This window comes from Tamandua tetradactyla, chromosome 15 (assembly GCF_023851605.1).
Source record: "Tamandua tetradactyla isolate mTamTet1 chromosome 15, mTamTet1.pri, whole genome shotgun sequence".
NCBI classification, from domain to species: domain Eukaryota; kingdom Metazoa; phylum Chordata; class Mammalia; order Pilosa; family Myrmecophagidae; genus Tamandua; species Tamandua tetradactyla.
This window is the reverse complement of record NC_135341.1, coordinates 25,452,922-25,475,542: the sequence shown is the minus strand read 5'-3', so window position 1 is coordinate 25,475,542 and position 22,621 is coordinate 25,452,922. Positions and strand designations below refer to the sequence as shown.

The window sequence follows — 22,621 nt, the reverse complement described above, 5'->3', positions numbered from 1 at the left end:
CAGCTATGTGGTGTGCTGGCCGCATATTGCTACCGAGAGAGGTTTTGATGGCATTAAAACATTCATTCAGATAGGCACTTGTCGCTATCAGATAATATGATATTTTGTAGTCTGGAAGGATTATTTGATTGGCTGCCTTAGTGATCATAATATTGATTTGTTCCTCATGTCACATTTGTTACATCTGTGTTAGCATCCCAGGAAAAGTAATATAGTTGTGATTTGTTACCTGTTTATTTTTTCAGGATAAAAACTAGATGGTTTCTTATGTTTGTTTATTTTTCTCTCACCAGGCAAAGCAGGTACCCAATAATGAACTAGATATTGGATTTAGGCAAGAAACAAAGCACTCAATTGTTTTGTATATTTGTGTTCTATGCCCATGTTATGTGAAAGAACTTCACGGAAGGACAAAGAGAGAAGACATTTCATGACAATATGGTTAAGAAGATTCTCTCTGATGATAAAATGATAAAATAGTTGGATGGATATGCCACTGGATTCTCCTGGGAACTCTACTGACATTTCTGAGAGCCAAAAACGGCCTCTGTGGGAAGCTCACAAACATTTGGCAATTTTCCCCCCCATCTCTCTTCAGCTCAATGGGTTTCTGGCCAGGCCCCAGGATGAGGAGCTGCAAGAGAGGCTGGGTCTCGGCTCACTCTCAAGATGAAGCGAGATGCCAGACATGCTGCAACTCCTGGCTGAAATCTCCAGGGAAGTTTTAAAAATTTCAGAGCTGTGTACTTTGTGAACAAAACTCCCGAAATTAATAATTCCAGGGAAGCTTTTCACCACCTCTCTAGTCTTCTCTTATGGCATGGATGGGAAACCTGGTTTCAGTGAATGTGGCTTTATTTGGAAAGGTGCTTGGGTCAGGGAGGCATGGTTGGAGTGGGTGTCACATTTTAACCTGGAATACTGAGAATCTACACAGCATGGAAAAGAGAGCCCCATTATCCAACAGAGATAGGTCTTCATTAGTCTTAACTAAAATATTGACATTTTGAGTGGATTTTTGGTGGTAATTGCTTTGTTGCACTAATACAAAATGTCCAGCTAGTTCCACACAAAGAATAACTGTCTTGGATGCTTAAGAATAACTAACAAGTAATGGGTGGCTTGAAATTTAGAGGAAAGTTGAAAATGCCAGAGGAAAGAGGCAATGATAATAATGTGACAAACATGTCTGAGATGGCAGCTGTCTTTCTTTTGGCTCAATTGTTCCTTCTTTCATATCATTACAAGACTGAAATGATTATCATTCATCGATCCCATTTCAGATTTTAGTGCTTCTTATCATTATGCTACTTAATCCTCATAGCTGCCTTATAATTAGGTGTCAAATTACAGATAAGTACTCCGAAATTCAGGATGGCTCTGTGGTTTATCCTAGGGTATCCAATTGGTGGGAGATCAAAACTTAAATCCTAAGGCGTGCTTTGCATGCACCCTTCTCAAGATTCTTAGTCCTGGTTGTAGATACATCAGGATCTCCTGTGGAGCTTTTAAAAATATAGATTCCTGGATATTACTCAGCACCTCTAGGTAAGCAGCTGGGAAACCATGGATTTTGATTGCTCAATTGTATATTCAGCCCTCCAGCAGATTCTGAGGCGCAGCCCTTCAGAGTCACACCACAGGCCAGGAAAATTGAAACTACATCTGCCTCTGGACATGACTGGAGAGGGCCAGGGAAGGGACAGAGCAGCCTCCAGAGGTCAGCAGGAAGAGAGCCATACACGGTCAGCTCTGTAACCCCCACACCAAGAAAATCACAAAGCCCCACTTCATCTGCACCCAACCTCTAGCATAATTCCTCACACAGAATAGGTGCAACTACATAAATGTTTCATCTTCTTTGTAGCTCAGAATATAGCCTGGCATGGTTAGGTGTAAGTATGGGTAGAACTATGGAGAATAAATTGAAAGAGTGTGGTGTGTATTTGGCAAGATTCTGCAGTCAATGGGAGAGGGAGAAGGAACAGCGTGTTCTATATGCTTTGGATGCACAAAGCCTTTTTGTTACTCCTCAGAACTGCCCTCTGAAGGAATATCCGTGACACACACTGAACCGAGGAGCAATTGCAGCTCAGAGAATTTAAGTTCCTGCTCATAGTCATGTGGCAAGAAAGGCCCAAATCCCAACCTATGTTTCCTTTGCAAAGTCTATGCCCTTTCTACTTGACCCCACCAGAGAACAGTCTTGGTTTAGAACTGTGCTGTCCAATAGAAAGATAAGGCAAGGCACAGAGGTAAATCACCTCCATCATTTTAAATTTTCTAGTAGCCACATTAAAAAAGGTAAAAAAGAAACAGGTGAAACTAATTTTAATAATATTTTTCTTTAAATGAATATCCTAATATATTATTATTTCAACATGCAATCAATAAAAGCATCTCAATAAGATAATTTACGTTCCTGTTTCATACTAATTTTTCTAAATCTGGTGTGATGTTCATATTAACAGCACATCTCAGTATGTCCAGGCCACATTTCAGATGTTCCACAGCCACGTGGGCTCATATTGACAGTGAAGCTTTAGAGGACCAGTAGTGCTACCAGGGGACTTGGATTGATGAGAGTCAACGAGTACTGGGGAATCCAGGCAGAGCTGAAACTCTAAAGGGCAGCGAGGTTGGGCAGTCTATTCATTCATTCAACATAAATCAGTGAACATCTACCTTGTGCCAGGCACTGTTCTAGGCCCCAGTGTATAAGTGAACAAGACCAGTCCTGTCACTAATGGAGTTTGCCCATCTAGGAGGGGAGATAGACAGTAAGCAGATAAATGCATAATATAATGCAAGCAGTTTGAAGAAAAATGAAGCCAGAAAATAGGTAAAGTGGGGCAGGGACTATTTTTGATGGGCTAATGAGCAGAGATAGAATGAAGCCCAGCACAGGAGAACCTGGGGTAAGAATGTTCCAGGCAGTGGGAGCCCTGAGGTGGTAACAGGTTGTGCATGTTCTGGGAGTAGCAAGGCCAGCATTTGCAAGTGGCGTAGTGGTGGGGGTAGGCCCTAGGGCAGGGCTGAAGTCAGCTCATGTACGGCCTTGCTTGTGGTCAGGACTTTCCCAAGTATGAAGGGAAATCTTCATAGAATTTTGAGTCAGATCATTGGGTGCTCTAATAAATGCATATATTACATATAATATTTTATATATGAATTATATAGATAATTAATATTTATATAGATAATTCTGCTACAGTGTGGAGAATAAACTGGAGGTGTGGAGGTGGTCAATGACTGGTTGTAATTGCAGGTAGTGAACTGAGCTGTCTAAACTCCTTTGGGATGAGAATTAGCAAACACTAAACAAGTCTCATTCTCAAGGCACTGGTGAACTAAGTGCTATTTTATATATTATATAGGCACATGTTGATCATCAGAGAATGTTAAATTGCACAATTAAGTAGTATGAAATGGATTACCATGACATGGACCCAGAAAGAGAAGCAGGGATAGAGTGGGTGATGGCAGCTGCCACTGAAGGCTAATTTGGTCAGGGACCCCAGAAATGCCAAACTCTGCCTTAGTCCAGCTATTTCTCTTTTCTGCGAGGGTCCCAAAGAAGACTGAGTAAGAACAGACAAAAACACATTTTATAAAACTGACTTTATTTTTAGCTGGACTTGTATTAAAAACTCCAGTGTAGAACTATTGGAAAAAAGATTCGACAGGAGGCATGAAATGGACACTGTGTGTGTGTGTGTGTGTGTGTGTGTGTGTGTGTGTGTGTGTGTGTGTGTGTGTGTGTGTGTGTGTGTGTCAGGGGTGGGGGTGGGGACTGTTTCTTCTCTCTTAGGCCCCAAACCCAGATCTTAAGATCTTATCACCCTCTGCTGAGAAATGAGAGCACCTAATCGAATGTAAGATTCATAAGGGCTGGAAACCTGTCCTGTTTACAATTATAACCATAGAGACAGAACCTGGCTTCTAGTAAGCACTCAATATTTGTTGCACCCATCCTTCCATTAATTCAGTGACTCTCAACCAATGAATATCTTTTCATCCCTGGGATACAGCAGGGAGAGAGGCATAGCCATTGCACCGAAAATGTATATAGCCTACCATTAGAAATAGGCTTTCACTACAGAATGGGGTCGTCTTTGGAGAGGATGTACAATGTGTTCTGGAAGCAGACATGATGGTTCCTAAATCCAGTGCACAGGAGCATGGGGAGACTTCCCGGAGGCAGTGGTAACTGTCCAGATCCTTTTTCGACTTAGACTGTGGGATTTATTGCATTTGTAAATAATAAAGATAAATTTTGTTGGTGGACTTGTTGGCAGTAGCCAGGTAGCTTGAACGCCGAACTGCATTTTCAGTATGATAGTCAATAGTTAGCTGGCAAATTTAAATGGTGATAAATTCTCATTAATATGTATAGACTGTGTTTTTCCAAAATTTGGTAGAATGAAAAGCTGGAGTATATGATCCTCTTTAAAATTCTACATTCATACCATTCATTTGTGTATTATGACAAATAATACCTGATTATCATAATTTGCCTAAATAATGAATAAACTAGACAGGAGAAAAATGAAAACCTTTCACATTAGACACAATTGTAATTCTTTTATGGTTACATTCACAGTTAAATTCTTTATCAAGTATACATGCCTCTTTTACAAAAGAGCATTTTGTAGATATAGTTAATTTTTTACTATCTGCATTAACAGAGGGAAAGAGCAATGTAGATTCTCAAAACCAGAGTTTAAAATCCATGCCCACTGTGCTGGGTGAGGTCTATCCTAGGCAATGCCTGATATTTGTCCTCCTAATGATGCTCTTTGTGGGATAATATTAACATGTGTTTGCATTTCTGGAAAAAAAAAATGCCTGGTATAAATCAGGGGCAAGAATATGACAGAGACTGAATGAAGTGGAGTCTGTTTAGGGTTTACAGCTTCCAGTGACAATGTATATATACATGCCAGCCCATATTTCCTCAGTTGAAATAGAAGATATTTCCTTCTTCCCTCCCTCCCTCCTTTCTTCTTTTCTTCTCTCCCTTCCCTTCTCCTTTCTTCCCTTCCTTTTTTCTTCTTTCTTTCCTCCCTTCCTTCTTTAATTACCTTCTTTTATATCTCTAGAAATGTTCGATGTCAAAAAATGACAGAAAAATCCATCTACGTTCAGATAAAACTTTAACAATAAACTTAGGAATCAGTGCATCCATGGAAAATAAATACCTCAGTCTATTTCTAGCCTAGAATCTTCAACTAAGTTCAGGACCCACGATCATAAAAACATCAAAAGAAGGGGAATAGCCTCCTCATGTGAATCTGCTGAAACCTATTTGTGTGTGTAATTCTTTGGATTACAAAGAATTCAGCAAGCATCTTCAGTCATGGAGTCATGGGAGGGCATTTTTCAGTATTTGTTGCTGTCATCACAATAAAGATTACAAATGATCTCTTTGCTGCTCAGTATATATTATCCAGGATCAGACATCAAACCAAAGATGGTGAAAATGCATTCAGCACTCTGCTTTAGGAATTTACTTTGCTTATTGCATTTTGTTTCTTGGAAATGTAATTTCTTTGGAATTACTTGGATCATAGGGGACAGCATGCCATCAAGAGAGTGAGCTATAGAGTGGGAAAATGTGATAAAGTCAATTTGAGTTTAACAGAAATCTTGGGGTTTTCTGATTCACAGTTTCTGGGTAGCTGCTTCAATCTCTGTACTTTTATCCATTTTGTTGTCGTTGCTTAACACTAAGAAAATACAAACATGGTGTGTTGCTAGAAGCCAAGTGGTAGTTTGGAAAAATAGACCATCTCCAAAAAAATCAAATAATTCAATCACTGCACAAACTTAATTGCTTTGATTTTTGGTTGTAAAAAGCTATGAGAGAAGAAACTGAACAATGGAACAAGTTATCAAATAACATATGATTAGATTAGGCCAAATTTCTCATTCATTTCAAAGTGAACAATCTTAAACCTCCACTTAGCCCATATAAAATTAAGCAAAATATTTCTTTTCAATAATTGTACAAGATAATATATATTAAAAATAAAATATGCCAAGCATTTTCTCTTGGGCATGTGGTATATCCTTCTAAGAGTGAGAACATGAACATGTATGTGCACACATGTCTGCACTCACACCCTGTTCTGGTTTGCTAGCTGCTGGAATGCAATATACCAGAAACGGAATGGCTTTCAAAAAGGGGAATATAATAAGTTACTAGTTTACAGTTCCAAGGCTGAGAAAATGTCCCAATTAAAACAGGTCTATAGAAATGTCCAGTCAGAGGCATCCAGGGAAAGATACCTTGGTTCAAGAAGGCCAATGAAGTTCACGGTTTCTTTCTCAAGTGGAAGGCACATGGTGAACACATGAGTCAGAGTTTCTCTCTCAGCTGAAAGGGCACATGGTGAACACGGCATCATCTGCTAGCTTTCTCTCCTGGCTTCTGGTTTCATGAAGCTCCCCAGGAGGCATTTTCCTTCTTCATCTCCAAAGGTCACTGGCTTATGGATTCTCTCCTTTGTGGTGCTGCTTTTTCTGAATCTCCCATTCTCCAAAATGTTTCCTCTTTTATAGGACTCCAATAAACCAATCAAGACCCACCCAAATGGGTGGAGACATGTCGTCACCTAATCCAGTTTGACAACCACTCTTGACTAAATCACATCATCCAGAGAAATGATCTGATTACAGTTTCAAACATACAGTATTGAATAGGGATTATTCTACCTTTATGAAATGGGATTTTGATTTAAAACATGGCTTTTCTAGGGGGCATACATCCTTTTAAACTAGATGTTTAAACCACACTCATGTGTCAGAACTCTCTCATTCTTTGGGCACAAGTTTTTCATGTAAAGATATAGAGTTAGTTGGGTTTCCACCCAGGCTTGTTTGATTTCAAAATGGACTTCATCTCATTTAACCAGGTAGGCATTTGTTGGAGGAGATGGGATGTTTACAGAATTAGTGGGAGGCTGAAGAAGCAGGCTTGGAAAAGGACAGGAGCCAATGCTGCTCTAGCCAGCAGGGATTATTTAATAGGCCTCAGGATGCTGGGGCTCCCTGAATGAGTCCCGACTATTTTCATCCTGTTCTTTCCTTGGTTGAAGATTGAGATTCCAGGAAGGGCATATCCAATTGGCCTATTCCCTCACATACCCTTGGAAGGAGAGAGTGGGACACTTCCACCAACAATCCTCCCACATTGTATCCAATGGGGCAGGGGTGGTTCTTAAAAAGGAATGGACATGCTGGGCAGCCAAAAACAGCAAACAACCAGCCCAGGATGAGAAGGTAAATAAATTTTACTCTTTGGAGTACGTAGTTCTTGACCCTGAATGAAAAGCTGACAATCTCCCCTTAGATAATTTCTGTAGTACAGTACAGCTTGGTGGGATGTAATGAACTCCAGACATACATCTTAAGACCTGGGTCTCACACAGCCTAATTTGTGACTTGTTTCAACTCCCTTACACTCCTTGTGTCTTAGTATCCCCATTTTGCCTATCTCTCAAAATGGACACCAAGAGCAGTGTAAATTAATGTATGTGGAAGCACTTTCTGATAAGTATCTGCTCAATGGTGGTTTCCAAATGTTCCTGTTAGCGTGAGACTCCTCTGTTAGTGACTGCGAGAGCCCATGCAGGAGCGTATCTCAACGGTCCTGAACATGCCCTAGCTATTGAGATCAATGTCACTTCATTTTTGGGGGAAGAGAAGTAGAATGTATATCTTTTATAAATTAGAGGGGTGAAATTACTATGTATCCACCAGACTTAGACTATACCTTTTAAGGCAAAGTCTTCATTTTCTTCTTTCTAGAACAGTCTGTTCTGTGTTGCTATTTCCCAGCAATCCTTAGGCTTTTGGCATCCATCTGGATTTTATGCTTATAAATGATAAATGAAAAATATACACATAGAAGTAGTACTCTATTTGAAGAATATGCCCCCGAAGTCCTTGCATAATTCAAAGCTCACCTATTTCAAAGATTAATATCAACAAAAGATAGAGGGAGTTCTGTTTACCAGCTAATGTGAGTGCCTCCAGGTAGCCCAAGCATAAACTCAGTTTACTCCTTCAGTTCTGTGATTAAATTATGTGATTGTGGACAAATATTTAAGTTGGAGGGAATTGCATTATTTCAAATTTTGCACATAAAGAAAGGCTCAATATTTTTATGTCCCATTATTTTGGATTCACATTACTCAAACCTGCATGCAGTAGAGCGGCCCTGTAACTTGGTCTGGTGCTGCAATGTGTGCACCTTTTGGATGCCCCATCTTGCAGAAGCAGCTTTTCATTTAAATCAGCCCCATAACACATCACTATCAAATGTATACTATTTAGCAAATGCATAAAAAGGAACCCAATAAATCCTGGCTAATTTGGTGTACATTTAACCTTAACCTACCTGTGGACGATTCTGGCTTTATTTAGTAAACCAAAATGCACCCTTGTCTGATGGCTGCATTTTGCTTTCATGTGGATCAACTCTTGTGAATTGAATGATGAGTTTTCATGCCCATACTAGGCCGATTTCTCAGTTGAGAAAGGAGTTTCTCTGCTTTTGTTGAGGGTTTGAGTGATACAAGCTAAGGAAGTAGGCAAGAGGTAGGTTTGCATGGTTAGTTTCCAGTAAGGCTTCATACTAAAACTTGCTGAAGGAGAAGAAAAGTTAAAAAAAAAAAAAAATACTGGAATGGCATGTAAGAAAGTGGGCCACCCCATGGGGTCACCACAACAAGCTTTTGAAGTTGGCTTACTCTCTCTTATTGTTTTACAGATGAGGCAACTGAGACCCTCGAGTTCCCCCACCATCCCCTAAAAATCACACAGTTGGTTAAGCGGCAAGGCATGGACTGCAGAGCTGTGTTCTTACCCCAAAGCAACCCACCCCTCTTTGAAAATATTCTCTGTTAAGGAGTATGGAAGTTTTGCCCTTGTTTTCTTTAAAAATCCTCTCTCACTTTGTATTTTTCAATGTTACTTTCTAGATGTAGAGTATTTTTCAATGTTACTTTCTAGAAGTAGTTCCATCAATTCTGTATGGAATGGTATCTTATTAAATGAGTAAATAAATAAATCCTTATGCCTTTCATGAGATAGAGAAGAGTAATAAATTCCCAAAAGAGGTGGCTATACCAAATAGAAGAAATAAAAAGGATTTCTTGGATGAATATATCTGTATTCAAGTAGAACATTCTCTAGTGTGGCATTACATAAGCATGGTGTAGATGAAGTATGGAATAATTTTTGAGATTTTCCCTGTCTATATTCTTGGCTCTGGTTGGAATGTCTCCTTCAGGTTTATTTACCTCTACTTTTTATTCCATGCTTCAGTGTGACCTTGACTAACATTGAACTAAGAACTTAAATGAATGTATTCCTTCTTTCTGATTATTCATGATATTACATACCCAGGTCTTATTAATTCCTAAAATAAAAAGAATCTCTAAATATGGTCTGGGTGGCTCATAATTTGCAGAGCCCTTTTGCCTCTCTGATCTCATTCGTTGCTCTCAGTGGCCCATAGCCTAGCTAGAGGGAATCTTATTTCCTTTAGATGGATAAGTAGCTCAAACTGCAAGATATTATGCAGCTGCCCGATTCCACCCTCTGTTCTTTCCCTTTTGCCATGCTGCTTCTTCCTCTGGGTCCTGCTCACATGCTGTCCTGTTTTCCCTGGGTTTGCACCATGGGGCCTTGTATGTCCACAAAGGAGTCTGCTGGGGAGCAGCATTCCAGAAAATGCCAGAATGTAATCAACCCTGCTCTTCCTCTAATGGCGGAATTGTTTGTGTCCCTCTCAGTGCTGCTCGCCACCCCCAGCTAATCATCCAAATGCAAATTCACTTAAATCTAAGCCTCAGGAAAAGTCATTGGGGCTGGCACTACCTTACCATCGTGTCTCAACATTCATTCCATCTCCAAATGGAAAGCAGCAGAACTTTGTACCTGTTTCCTCACTACAACAAATAGCCAACACCGCATGCAGACCCTGCTGTAATTAAGTATTGATTTCATGTAATGTGTGTATACAGGGGAGGCTCAACTCATTTGTGGGCCACTGTTACCTGTGCATTGGACAAAATGTGTGATTATCAGTGGATATCCTGTGGCTATCTTTGGTGAACTATAACCTCTCATCTATCTAACTGTAGCAACATTATGGTACGCCATTCAAGAGTGACCATCTGTCTTAAAGTGGCCTCTGCTGCTGCTGGACTGTTTTAGTCCCCAGAAATAGCTGTACCTATTTTCATTGCAACTCCTTCTTAGTTCCAATTTGGCTCTGCCAGAATGGAGACTAACAACAGTCTATTTATTATAATGTAGAATAACTGTAACTTCAAATAAATGGAGCACTGGGCATTACATGTTTGTTGCTTTCTTTGAGGCAGTCCCACCTCCTGGCATTTTCCTGGGAACCTTGTTATTTCCAGGAGTACAGGACAAGACATTTTGGATAGAAACAAAATTCATACCATTAACATTGTCAGGAAATGCTGGTAGGTTCCTGATTCCCTGTCACCTTTATGTGCTGTTCATGGGCCCCCAGGCTGAGCTGACATTGCTTTGTTTGTGTATTTGATGAGAAATGTTCACAGGGGGAGAACCCCTCCTGCACTCTCTGGGAATGAGAGTCTGAGAAACTGGGACCTCAGTCTCTCTTAATTGTGTGATTTCTCTTTCCATCTGACAGTTTTCATCTCTACTGAGTCACTGGCTGTCTTGATTAGGAGCTGTCTCCCAATAGTGGAATGTGAGTTTCTAAATAAAGATACCAGCTAAGTTTTGTGTAGGTGTCTCTGTTTGGAGTTTTCCATCGTGGGGTGGAAGAGTGGATGGAATAGCCTGCGTGGGTGGCACTTTTGCCTTCCCTGTTCTCTCAAAATACTGGCCTGGGGTATAAAGAGATGAAGCCAATTAAAAACTCGTGTTTCCAGGGCCAATGCTTTCTCCTTTAGCACAGCAGTTTTATCTCTTACCTACTGCTACCTTAAGTGACTTCCATTAGGTGTTCCTCACCTACTGCCGTGTAAGGGGATTAAGTCTAACATTGTAGACAGACTGGCATTTGGAGGGAAGTTTCTAGTCCTGTGCACCTTTGTAGGTATCCCTTTGAAGCTCACACTGAGCTCCCCGGGCTCCATTTTAGGTGTCACTTTATCACAGTCCATTCACAGGGTGAGTTAAGAGTCCTGAGCTAAGGAATGGCAGGTAATTGCCAATCATACCTTGGAGGTGTCAACTGCAGGATCTGTTGCATCTTAAATATGTCACTGGAGAATTGGGCGAATGAGTCAGAGACAACTGTGCAAAATAAGAGAATCTTCCTTGCATTTGCTCCCCTCTCACATTTTAGGCGGGGTCTTTTATGTGTTAACAAATAATATTGCAGGAATCCTGAATGTTTTCTTTTTGCTGTAAGTATGGAAAGGTAGGCTTTGGGGTCAGCGAAATCTGATTCTGATTCCCCCAGTGCTGCTAAACAAATGACTCATCCCCCTGGAGACTCAGTTGTCCCCTCTGTAGAATGTGGGCATAGTCAGACAAATCTTGCAGGTCACGAGGACTGAATAAGCAGCACCCATATCATCCCTGGGTCAGTACCTGGCACATGGTTGGCACCCACTGTGACATCCTGCCATCACACCACCCATCCCCCTGGGAGAATGTGCATTCTGAGCTAATTACATCTCTGACTGTATTGTCCTTTCCCAAAGTTTAGTTGTGTTTCTTTCTTACAGTCATTTGAATTGTCTACAGAGAACTGCCAAGGAAACACCTGGACTATTGCGTCACATTCTAAGTGATTTTTCCAGGGGAGTGATGAAGCTAGTGAGAATTCTGTGATGTACTTAAGAATCATTACTGAATTACTAAATACGTTTAGCACTAGCTAACTGAGCAGAATCTAGGCACCCACTCCACAGAATCTGCTTCAGTAAGTTTGAAGAGGGGACCCAAAACTTGTGTGATTAACATGCTTCCTCAGGTTATTATAATGTAGAGGCTTTTTGGACCCTGCTTTAAAAAATGCTGCCAGAAACATATCAACAAAGAGCCCCTGAAAGAGCTGGGACTCTCCACTGGGAAAGGACCATTCAGGGGAGACAAGACAAAAATCATCCACATGGACAAGGGATACTATTTGTTTTAGAGCCCCAGGAGTCAAAAAAAAAGAGCAGGATTGGTAGAAGTTAATATAAGGAAGTGTTTTCTAAGAATTAAAACTCTGTAGGAGTTTTCCATAAATAGTGAGCCCTCCAGCTAAGGAGGAATTCAAGTTTGGCTGAAAATTGGAAACTGAATATAGGAGAAACTCACCTATGCTCTTATCCTGTATGGCGCTTAATTATTTTTATTGCAATTGTTTACCCTTGTGCCTAGTGCTTTCATTTTCACAAGTGTTGATTTACCATTTACTGGGTGCCTGGTTGTGTGAGAATGAAACACAGACGTGCTGTGTGAACCCTGGGAAAGTGTGCTCACAGCAGATGCCATTACAGGGCTTCCACTTCAATATGGAAGGAGGTTAACAGTATGAAAAGAGAGGCAGGGATTACCCATGGGGGGGGGGGGAATGGGTAGGCTGGTTTTGCTTTGAGGAAGGAAGTGCAGTTACATCACTATTTAACAGATAAAGCAAAGCTTTCATTTTCACCCCTTTCTCTTCAGAAGTTTGAAATTCTAATCTCTTAGAAATAAAATGGATTGCTAAACCTTATTTTTCTTGGGTCCACTTGTCTCTTGATATTTGTTGTCATTATTAATGTAAAAAAGATGTTGCCCTTTTGATTTTCAGTTGCTCCACTACCAACCTTTATGACGAGTTTTGGATCAAGCAGGAGACACTGATGCAGTTTCCTTCCTTTCAAGATTGCAAAGTAGTTGCACCATATTCTAGAGGGCAGACAGACTCTATTTCTGTTTTAAAGGTAGAAGCTGGCTGCTAACACTGAAGTGGCATTAGGTATCTTTGGCGTTGAGGCATTCAGATAATATTTTGTTAAAAGTGTACAGGGGCCAATTATTAGGTGTACAGGATTTTATAATTCATTCATGTGAAGTTGTGACTCAATTTAATTGTTCTAGTTCCTCCTGTTCTTTCCCTACTTCCTTGAAACTTGCTATTTATTTGGAATTTTTAAAATTTCCTCTCGTTAGCACACAGATTAATTAACCCACACACAAAAAGTTGTAAGGACACTTTGCTCTGTAATATGTTCAAGTTCTTGAAAGCCTAATACAGAATGAAATTCTCTACAAGGCCTGGTTTTGGAAGTTGCCATCAGCAGCAGATTTTGCTGAATAGCAAGCACTACAAGTTTAATAATAAAGATTTTTTTGTGTGAACTGATTCCTCTAGAACCATTTTCTGTGATGCTGAGGTTACAGAAAAAATATTAGTTTTCTGTCACTGTTGGTGTTCTTCAGGCCTCCACTTTTAAATGCATGTGCTTTTGGAAACCTAGGCAGTTATCTTATATCAGAAAAACACCTTATTCTGGACCACATTTGGTGACTTGGACAAAGTAATGCAATTTAGATGGGGAAATGGTATGTATTACATTTTATAACAGCTAGCTTCCAATAATAACCATCTGAACCTTGTGATCCCATGTTTTCAATTTTCCTTTTAAAGAATGCAGCAAGTAATGCTGCCAACACATATTTTTATGTCAAGTGTTTGCTGATTTGTGGGTTGCTGTACAGATTTTCTATCTTCCATGTTAGAAGGCACTAACATCAAATACTTAATTTTCTTTTAGATTTACTTCCCGTGCATCTATCTCATGGAATATGCTAAACTTTATGTTTCTGTTGAAAAAGGAAGCCCCTCATGTATGAGCATAGAGCAATAGGGGCATGATTTGAATCTTGGTTCTAGTTTTGTTTTTTCCACCTTGGTTATGGGCTGATTGCCAATTAAAAGAATAATCATAGCAGCCCATTGCTAATACCAAAATACATTTGCCCACTGCCTATTTTGTGCAAAGTCCTTTTATAGTCTCTGTACATTGCAACTTGTACAATGTAACCTATTTTAAAGATGCTTAATACACTAGCAGTTTTGGAATCCCTGGTGAGAGGTAGGTGGCTATATTTAGTGTAGCTTCCCGAACTGCCACCTGCGATGTCAGCCTGAGCATGTCTATGTGGGAAGAACACTAATTAAAACAAAATAATTTCTAGGAAATGTGCAGGTTCTTAGTACAGTTCCCTGGCCTCTAAGGAAAGCAGTCTAGGTAACTTGAGTGCTAGTGATATCAGAGTTAAAAAAAAAAATAGTAAAAATGTTAAACCTAATCCTGATCCCTGTCTCCTCTTCATTTTCTCTTCTTTCATAAGCAAAGTGCAGTTTAACATTAGCATTTTGGTTATATTAGTTGTCTTTTGATGCATAAGAATTTATTACCAAACTTAGCAGTTTAAAACAACCAACACATATTGTCTTACACAGTTTCTGAACATCAGGAATTCTGGAATGACTTAGTTAGGTAGCTTTGATGATCAGAGTCTTTCGTGAGGTTGCAGTTAGGAAGTCAGCAGGGCTGTAGTCATCTGAGGATGACCCAGGAAGATTTTCTTCCAAGATGGTGTACTGACATGGTTCTGGGCAGGAGGCCTCAGTTCCTCTCTCTGTGAGCCTCTCCAAAGGGCTGCCTGAGAGTCCTCATGACATGGCAGCTGGGGGCTCACCACCACCCCTGCTCCCCTCCCCACCACATCACAGGTGGCAGTTGGGGAAGCTACACTAAATAAAGCCACCTACCTCTCCCCAGGGATTCCAAAACTGCTAGTGTATTAAGCATCTTTAAAATAGGTTACATTGTACAAATTGTCCTAGAACAGAGACTAGAAAAGGACTTTGAACAAAATAGGGAGTGATGAGAGACAGAGAGAGAGGTCAGGGAGGGAGGGAGAGAAAGTGAGAAAATAGGAAACTGCAGAAACTTTTAGGACTTAGTTTCCAAAATTATACAGCTATCACTTTCTTTGTATTCTATTTATTAGAAGTTAGTCATCAAGTCCAGCCGACATTCAAGTGTAGGAGAATTAGACTACACCTCTTGAAGGGATGAGTATCGAAGAATTTGCAAGCATACCTTAAAATCATCACAGTTTTGTTTGCTATTTAAAGTTTCCAAAGAATTTCCACACCTCATTTCTTCGAAAGAATTCTTGGTGGCAGTAGTATCTTTCTCTCCTTTGCTCGCTGTGGGACCCTGGGTCTCTTGCTCTAGAATTACAGTATTTTATTAGCCTTTTGCCTGAATCTCTGCTTCCACTTCCAACTGAAGTGGCATTAGGTATCTTTGGCATTGAGGCATTCAGATAATATTTTGTTAAAAGTGTACAGGGGCCAATTATTAGGTGTACAGAATCTGTCTTAGCCAGTGGAGAATTGCTAATGTGCCAAGACATTTTGCTGTGTTCAAAGAGAGCTCTTCTCTATGGTTTTAACATTTTCCATCATCATATTTTCATTACCATGAGGATGATATCACTGAAAGCAAGTGTAAGTGGACTGATATTTATTTTGTGAACATCAGAGAGGAAGGAGGGCTTCTCTCTAAATTTGTGGCACTTCTTGGAAAAGCAAATTTAAACAAATCACATGTTCATAAATAAGTTTAGAAAGGAGCATCAGAATACACTGGACTAGAAGTTAGGATAGTAGTAAGACCAGTGATTTATATTTATCACTTGAAAAACTCTAAGTGCTTCTAAGATATTAATTTAGGAACCTGATAATGAGAAAAGTAATGGACTGGAGCTTTGTGTGTATGTATGTGTTTTAATTTTTTTCTTAATATACAGTAAAATTGACTATTTTGGGTATATACAAGTGTAGATTCTCATAACCTCCATCACATTTGAGATATGGAACTATTCCATCACTCAGAAATACTCACTCTTGTTATCCCTTTGCAGTCACAAACTTTCTTCCACTTTAACTTAAGATAACCATTGATCTGTTCTCCATCACCATAGATTTGTGTTCTTGAGAGAACCACCTAAATGGATTCATGCACATATGTTCTATGTAACCTTTTGAGACTAGCCTCTTTCATTCACCCCAATGCCACTGAGATTTCATTCAAAGTGCTGTATTAGTAGTTCATTCCTGTCTACTTGTCAGTAGTATTCCATTGAAGATATACCACACTTTGTTGATACATTTGCCCATTGAAAGACATTTGGGTTATTTCCAATGTTTGGCATTTATGAACAGAATCACTAAACACATTCATGCACAAGTATTTGAGTGAACATACATTCTCATTTCTTTAGGTTAAATACATAGGAGTGGAATTGGTGGGTCATATGATAAGTGAATGTATAACTTTATAAAAAACTGGTAAACTGTTTCCCAGGGCACCTGTACCATTTTGCATTTCCACCAACAGTGAATGACAGTTCCAGTTGTCAATACTTGGAATTGTCAGAATGTTTAGTTTAGCCATTCAAATAGATATGTAGTGGTATATCATCACAGTTTTAATTTGCATTTTCCTAACAGATAATTATGTTGAACATCTTTTCATGTGTGTTTTCTTTGTGTGTGTGTGTGTGTGTGTGTGTGTGTGTGTGTTTTGCTATCCTCTTTGATGAAGAGTCTGTTCAAGTCTTTTCTTATTTAATTGGGTTGTTTGTTTTCTAGCTGTTGAGTTTTAGGATTTCTTTATATAAAATGTTTCTGGTGTCATGTCTTAGAATTCTTTGCCTAAATCCAGGTCGTGAATATATTCTTCTATGGTTTCTTCTAAAGCTTTCATAATTTTATATTTCACCTTTAGATCTGTGATCCACTTAGAGTAAATTTTTATATAATGTGTGAGGTTTAGATTGTTTTTTTTTAAGGTATTTACTAGACCTAATGATGTCCAATTGTTTGAATGCCATGTGTTGAAAAGACTACCCTTTCTCCAATGACTTGCCTGTACACCTTTGTCAAAGATCAATTGACTATATTTGTATCAATCTATTTTTGGAGTTTCTCTTCTGTTCCATTCATTTATGTGTCTGTTCCTTGTCTGATATCATCCTGTCTTATTAACTGCAGCTTTGTAGTAAGTCTTAAATTTGGGTTGTGTGATTTCTCCAGCTTTATTCTGTTTTTTCAAAATTGTTTTGGCAAATCTAGTTCATTTATATTTTCATATAAATTATAGAATCATCTTGTCTATATATAAAAAAATCCTTGGATTTTGTAGATTTTAACAGAAATTTCATTGTTTATAGCTCAGTTTAAAGAGAGTTGACATTTTTATTACATCAGATTTTCCAGCCATGAATATGACGTATTTATTTTGGTCATCTTAAGTTTCTTAATCAATATTTTGTAGTTTTCAGCACACAGATCATGTATATGTTTTGTTAGATTTATACTTAATATTCAAATTTTTGTAGCTAGCACAAATGGTATTAATTTTTAATTTGGTTTCTAATTTTCTGCTAGTATACAGTAACATGATTGACTTTTTGTTTTGACCTTGTATCTTGCAACCTTGATAAACTTGCTTTTTAGTTCTAGGGGTTCTTTTGTAGATATTTTTGAATTTTCTAAATAGACATTCATGTTATTCATTGAGAGACAGTTTGATTACTTCCTGCCCAATCTCTGTTTCTTTTATTTCTTTTCCTGTCTTTATTACACTGGCTATGACTTCTATTACAATGATAAGTGGAAGTGATAAGAGTGGACAGCCTTGCCTTTTCCCCAGTCCTTGGGAGAAAGCATTCAGTCTTTCACCATTCAGTGTGATGTTAACCACAGGTTTTGTTTTATTGTTTTAGTTTTCCATTCTGGTAATATATATACAACACAAAATTTCCCATTTTATCCATTTTCAGTATACAATTAAGTGGTGTTAATTATATTCACAGTGTTGTGCCAGCAACACCACTGACCATTACCCAAGTACAAATACAAACCCTGCTCCACTTACACATTAATCGCCCCACCCTCACCCCATTCCTCACCTACCTACTCCCTGGTAACCTATATTCTAGTTTCTGACTTTATAAATTTGCATATTCTAGTTATTTCATATCAGTGAGATCATATAATATGTGTCCTTTTGTGTCTGACTTATTTCATTCAGCAAGTTGTCTTCAAGGTTCATCCATGTTGTAGCATGTATCAGAACTTCATTCCATACTATGGGTGAAGATCCCACATTTTGTGTTTCCCTTCATCTTTTGATGGACATTTGGGCTTTTTTCCCCCCACCTTTTGGCTATTGTAGAAAATGCTGCTATGAACATCACTATGTAAATATTTGTTTGAGTCTCTGTTTTCGATTTCTTTAGGTATGTACCTCAAGTGGGATTGCTGGATCAGTTGCTAATTCTATATTTAACTTCCTGAGGAACTGCCAAACTTTTCCACACTGGCTGCACCATTTTATGTTCCCATCAACAATATAATGAGGGTTCCTGTTTCTCCACATGTTCTCCAACACTGCTCACTTCCAGTTGTTGTTGTTGTTTTTAATAACAGTCATTATACTGGGTGTGAAATGGTATCTCTTTGTGGTTTTGATATGTATTTCCCTAATGAGCCTCTTTCAATACCCTTATTGAATATCTTCTTTGAAGAAATGCCAATTCAAGTCTTTTGCCCATTTTTAGTTGGGTTATCTTTCCGTTGCTCTTTTTATATTCTGGATATTAAACCCTTATCAGATACATGGTTTCCAAACATTTTCTCCCATTCTGTAGGATGTCTTTTTACTTTCATGATGAAGTACTTTGATACAAAAAGAGTTTTTAATTGTAATGAAGTCTCATATTTCTATTTTTTTATATTGTTGCTTATGCTTTTGGTGTAAAGTCTAAGAATCCATTTCTGAAAACAAGGTACAAGAGATGATTCCCTAAGTTTTCATCTAGGAGTATTACAATTTTGTTGTCATATTTAGACCTTTGATATATTTTGAGTTAATTTTTGTGTAATATATTTTGAGTTAATTTTTGTGTATTCATTCTTTGCACATGGCTATCCAGTTTTCCTTGCACCATTTGTTGAAGGTATTATTCTTTCCCCATTGAGTAGACTTGACACCCTTGTCAAAAATCAATTGGCCATAGATGTGAAGGTTTGTATCTGGACTTTCAATTCAATTCCATTGGTCTGTATATCTGTCCTTGTGGTAGTACCTCTCTGTTTTGATTATTGTCACTTTGTAATAACTTTTAAAATTAGGACGTGTGAATCCTCTAACTTTTTCTTATTTTTCAAGATGGTTTTGGTTTCTTGGGACCCCTTAACCTTCCATATGAAGTTGAGGATTAGCTTTTCCATTACTGCAAATAAAGCTGTTGGAGTTTTTATTGGGATTACATTGTAAACTGTTTGGGGTAGAATTGATCTCTTAACAATTTAATGCCTGGTTCATGGATGTGGAATGTCCTTCTGTTTATTTAGGTTTTATTTAATCTTTTTTCAGCAATGTACTGTAGCTTTCTGTGTTCATGTCCTTTACATGCTTGGTTAAATTTATTCTTTCATATGTGATTTTTTTAGTTGCTATTATAATTGGATTTTTTTCTTGTTTTCCTCTTCATATTGTTCATTTCTAGTGTACAGAAACACCACTGATTTTTGTATGTTGAGCTTGTAGCCCATGCCTTTGCTGAATTTGTCTATTATCTCTATAAACTTTGTTGTGGATTTTTCAGATATTGTATGTTAAGATCATGTAATCTACAAGTAGGCAAATTTTACTTCTTTCTTTCTATATTGGAAGCCTTTTATTTCTTTTCCTTGCCTAATTGCTCTGGCTAGTACAGTATTGAATAACTGTGGGGACTGTAAGTATTATTGTCTTGTTCCTCATTTTAGAGGGAAAGCCTCAGTCTTTCACCACTGAATATGTTGGTGGTGCATTTTTCATATATGCCCTTTAGCATGTTGAGAAAGTTTTCTTCTATTCTTAGTTTTCTGAGTGTTTTTGTAAAGAAGTGGTGCTAGATTTTGTCAAATTTCTTTGCTGCATCAATTGATATGATCATGGTTTTTCTTTTGTTCTATTAATGTGGTATATTATATTAATTTATTTTCTTATTTTGAAGCCCTCTTGCATTTCTGGGATAAATCCCATTTCATCATGGCATATAATTCTTTAAGTATGCTATTGGATTCAGTTTGCTAGTATTTTGATCAGGATTATACATCTATATTCATGAAGGATATTAATTTATCATTTTTTTTCTTGTGACATCTTTATCTGCTTTGGTATTAGGATGATGCTGGCCTCTTAGAATGAGTGAGCAAGGGTTCTCTCCTCTTCAAGTTTTTGGAAGAGTTTGAGCAGAATTGGTATTAATTCGTCTTGAAGTGTTTGGTAAAATTCACCACTGAAGTCATTTGGGCCCAGGACTTTTCGGATTACTGATTCAATCTCTTGTTATTGGTCTGCTGAGATCTTCTAACTTTTTCTTGAATCAGTGTAGGTATTTTGTGTTTTTTGTAGGATTCTTTCCATTTCATCTAAGTTCTCTAATTTGTTGGTATATAATTGTTCATAATATCCTCTTATAATTGTGGTCAGTAGTGATGGCTCCCTTTTCATTTCTGATTTAAAAAAGAATTGTGTCCTCTCTTTTCTTGTTAGAAGTTTGCCAATTTTCTTAATTTTTCAAAGAACCAAATTTTGGTTTCATTTTATTCTGTACTACATTTACCTCCACTGTAATCTTTATTATTTCCTTTCCTGTGCTTGCTTTGAGATTCATTTATTCTTATTTTTCCATATCCTCCAGTTGTGATGTTAGGTTTTTGATTTGAGATCTTTCTTCTTTTTAGTGGAAGCATTTACAGCTATAAATTTCTCTCTGATCACTGCCTTTGCTGCATCCCATGTTTTGGTACATCATGTTTTCATTTTTATTTGCTTCAAGATATTTCCTAATTTTTTGTGTTTTTTTATTTTTAAATTACCATAGATTTGTGACTTTTCCAATTCTCCCTCTGTTTTTAATTTCACGTTCATTCTGTTTTGGTCTGAAAAATACATAACATGATTTCATAATTTTTAAATTCATTGATACTCATTTTGTGATTTATCATGTGGTCTTTTCTAGAGAATGACCCATGTACACTATAGAAGAATGTACATTCTGCTGCTGTGTGAAGTGTTCTATCTATATCATTTTTATATCTCTGTATCTATATCTGTTAGGTCTGGTTAGGTTTTTTAGTGTAGGGTTTCTTAAATTAGAGAAGTGGGTTTACAGAGCAACCATGAATAAAAGACAGGATTTCCATACACCTCCCCACCACCAATACCTTGCACTGATATGTAACATTTATTAAAATTTATGATAGCACATTTTCATAATTGTGCTATTAATTAAAGTCCATGGTTTCACTTAGGGTTCACTGTGTGTGTAGTATAGTTTCGTGGATTGTTTTAAACTCTATTCTGTTACCATATATACAATCTAACATTTCCCCTATTAATAATATTCATATATATATTTCTTAATTGTGTTCACGATGTGGTGCTACCATCACCACCGTCTATTTCCCAGACATTTTCGTCATTCTAAATAGGGGCCCTGTACATTTTTTAATTGTAAAATATAGCATATACAAAAGAGCAATAGTTTCAAAATCCATTATAACAAATACATACAGCAGATTTTGAAGTTTGGTATGGGTTACAGTTCCACAATTTCAGGTTTTTCCTTCTAGCTGCTCCAAGACACTGGAAACTAAAAATAAAAATCAATAGAATGATTCAGTAGTCAAACTCATTTGTTAAATCCCAACTTCTGTTATAATTCCTGCTTCTCTTTGATCCTTCTCCCAAACTTCAAGGATATTTGGGTTATACCCATTCTAACTGTTTTCATGTGTCTATTTTTTCTTTTGTTGATTGTGCTTTGTGTGTAAAGTCTAGGAAAGTATTGCATAATATAAGTCCTAAATATGCTACCTTTCATTTTTCCTTAGGAGTTTGATAGTTTTACCTTTTATATTAAAGTCTTTGATCCATTTTGGGTTGATTTTTGTATCTGGTGTGAGAAAAGGGTTCTTTTTCTTTTTTCTTTTTGGTGTGGGCAGGCTCTGGGAATTGAACCAGGGTCTCCAGCATGGGAGGCAAGAATTCTGCCACTGAGCCATCATTGTCTGCCCTAGGGTCCTTTTTTTTTTCAAATGGAGATCCAGTTTTCCCAGTACCATTTGAAGAGATTATTCTTTCCCAATTGAGTGGTCTTTACACCATTGTCAAAATCAGTTGGCCATAAATGTGAGTTATTTCCTGAGCTCTTAGTTCTATTACATTGGTCTATGTGGTTCTTGTGCCAGTATCACAGTTTATGTGTTTTGATTACTGAGGCTTTTATTAAGTTTTAAGATCAGGACATATGAGTCCTCCAACTTCATTCTTCTTTTTTGGGATGGCTTTAGCTATTCAGGGTTCCTTACCCTTCCATATAAAGTTAATGATTTGATTTTCTATTTCTGTATAAAATAAAGGAATTTTGATAGAGATGCATTGACTCTAAAATTTTCTTTGGATAGTATTAATGTCTTAATGATATTTAGTCTTCCAATCCATGAATATGGAATATCCTTCCATTTATTTCGGTCACTAATTTCTTT

The 22,621-nt window shown here is 37.8% G+C and overlaps 1 protein-coding gene across 10 annotated transcripts in view; it reads left to right on the top strand.

Moving 5' to 3' along the window:
• LOC143656990 (uncharacterized) overlaps positions 1 to 22,621 on the top strand; it is a 402,509-nt gene that overhangs the window by 366,602 nt on the left and 13,286 nt on the right. The window contains exon 4 of one of the 10 annotated variants that reach the window (XR_013162699.1): positions 10,697 to 10,715. The exons of 4 other annotated variants lie outside the window; for them this stretch is intronic. The gene's annotated coding sequence lies outside the window, so the exon portion shown is untranslated. Of the gene's footprint in view, positions 1 to 293; positions 1,426 to 10,696; positions 10,716 to 22,621 lie in introns of those variants that run through there. 5 more of the 10 variants (XR_013162685.1, XR_013162707.1, XR_013162709.1 and 2 more) reach the window with 5 other exon arrangements.